Raw genomic sequence first — 2,906 nt, forward strand, 5'->3', positions numbered from 1 at the left:
AAATGATAAATTAATTTATTATATTTTTTAAATTAAAATATTTGTTATATTTTGCTGATAATAAACTTCACTTCAGCAATATTGTGTTATGGTGACAGTATAAAGAAGGAAAAAAAAAACATAGGATAGAGTAATACACCATTAGTTATATTAGCACTTAATATTTGGTAAAAAAATACATTACTAAAAAGTAATATTATATAAAAGATCTAGAAGATATCTTAATAGGATCAGTTTGGATATTCTTTATATGTGTTATCCTCTTTTTGAGTTATTGACATTAATTCTAACTCACTTAAATATAACTTCGTTAACTCTATTTTTATCCATGTATTCTTGTAAATAGAAGTAAATGAAAATGTTAAATAATAAGAGCAAAATTACTTGAAAAAAAAAGTATATATTAGTGAGATTTAACTAACTAATTTCATCTATTTATAGTATAGTGTGGTGTAGTGCATTGAATTTGTAATTTTCAAAAGGCTATTTTCATTTTTCTTTTGGGTAAGTTGATTGATCTTAGGATAATAGACACGCCTGGATAGAATTTTTTAATTTTATTTTGGAAATTTTTGAATTTAACATATTATAATTATTTAATTTGTGATTTTTCTATTTTATCACCATTATTATTAAGCATAGTACTCTATCATTCAAGAGTTTTACGAAGCTGCAAGGTTAATTGTATTTTTGAATTAGTGTTTATAAATATGAAATTATGTTGTTATTAATTAATGTGATTCTATAGATTTAATTATATTTGATTGAAATTTGGTTAATAGTATTTAATGCTATATATCTTTATCAAAAATATTATTTATATACTAAAATTAATCACTAAAATCAGTTACTAATGTATTTGTATATAAATACATGTGTGATTTAATTTATTTTTAATATATATTTATATTTTAACATATATTTTATACTGGTAGCTGATTTTAATGGCTGATTTTAATATACATGTAATAACTCTAAATTTTAAATTGTTTATTTATTTAAAGGGTTTATATTATATGAGTAAAGTATCGTTTTTATCCTTAATGTTTGGGATAAGTCTTAAAGTTGTTCCTAACGTTTTAATCGTCCTATTTAAGTCCCTAACGTTTCAAAATTGGCTCAATATTGTCCTGCCGTTAGGGATCCGTTAACAGAATTGACGATGGGACAAAATTGAGACGATTTTGAAACGTTAGGGACTTAAATAGAACGAAAACGTTGGGGACAAAAACGATACATAGAAATAAATTTTAATTTTATCCTTCAATAATATTAATTTTTTACTGTATATAATATTCAATTATTTTTTAATCACATCTAAATAAATTACACTTAATCACACTACTTTTATTTTAAATAAATTTTTTTATTTTTTTATATTAACTTATAACTTTAATTAAGTGCAAAATTATAAAAAAATTATTTAGAATGAAAGTAATATGATTAAGTGTAATTTATTTAGATGTGATTAAAAAATAATTGAATACTATATACAATAAAAAATTGATATTATTGAAAGATAAAACTAAAATTTATTTCTATGTATCGTTTTTGTCCCCAACATTTTCGTCCTATTTAAGTTCCTAACGTTTCAAAATTGTCTCAATTTTGTCCCGCCGTCAATTCTGTTAACAGATCCCTGACAGCACGACAACATTGAGTCAATTTTGAAATAGCACAAACTTAAATAGGACGATTGAAACATTAGAAACAACTTTAGAATTTATCTCAAACGTTGAGAACAAAAAAATACTTTATTCTTTTATATTTTAAAATTTAAAATATAAAATTTATAATTTAGAGTTTAAGATTTAAGACTTATAATTTTAGAATATAGGATATAAGATTTATGTTTTTCAATATCTTAAAGATATGTGGCCAATATGAGTTACAAACAATAATTTAAAATCAAATTAAAATTCATTCGTCTGATACTGCATTAATGCTTCATTAAAGTTGTACATCATTGTTTGAAATAGGACTCTTAAAATTCTTTGGGATTAAAATAATACATTTAAAACATTAAAGAACAAAGTATGATTTAGTTCTAATGTGGAGATTAAAACAATTTTTTATTCTTAAAGTAAAATACCATACTGCCCAAAATGAAAACGTTTAGGACCGAAATGAATTAAACCCCAAAATGGTCTCTGAGATTGATGTCGTGCACTAAAATTGTTCCTGAGATTTTAATTGTACCAATTACGTCCCTGAGATTGAGAAAAGTGCACTATATTAGTCCCTGACCCATTTTTCCTTCACGATGTGATGACATGGCTGGATGACGTGGATAGTAAGTGACACGTGTCACTCCATGATTTGGCCACGTGTAATGATATGATGATGTGGTGATCAATGACACGTGGCATGCTGACGTGGATAGTTGTGCCACGTGTCACAATGTTATTTGGCCACGTGTCCATTTGAAAAAATAGAATTGAAATTAGTGCATCTAAGATATTGAAAATTTTAGATTTAAAAAAAATGAAAAAAAATTGGTGAATGGACTAGTTTGGTGCACGACATTCAATTTCAGGGACTAAAATAAGTCACTTAATGCAAAGTGGAGGACTAATTTGGTGCATCTACAACGATGACATAATGGATGACACGTGGACGAATACGGTTGCGACACGTGGCACAAATGGACATGTGGCCAAATAACATTGTGACACGTGGCACAACTATCCACGTCAGCATGCCACGTGTCACTGATCACCACATCATCGTATCATTACACGTGGCCAAATCATAGAGTGACACGTGTCACTTACCATCCACGTCATCCAGCCATGTCATCACGTCGTGAAGGGAAAATGGGTCAGGGACTAATATGGTGCACTTTTCTCAATCTCACGGACGTAATTGATGCAATTGGGATCTTAGGGACGATTTTAGTACACGAC

This window comes from Arachis ipaensis, chromosome B05 (genome assembly GCF_000816755.2).
Source record: "Arachis ipaensis cultivar K30076 chromosome B05, Araip1.1, whole genome shotgun sequence".
Lineage (NCBI taxonomy): Eukaryota > Viridiplantae > Streptophyta > Magnoliopsida > Fabales > Fabaceae > Arachis > Arachis ipaensis.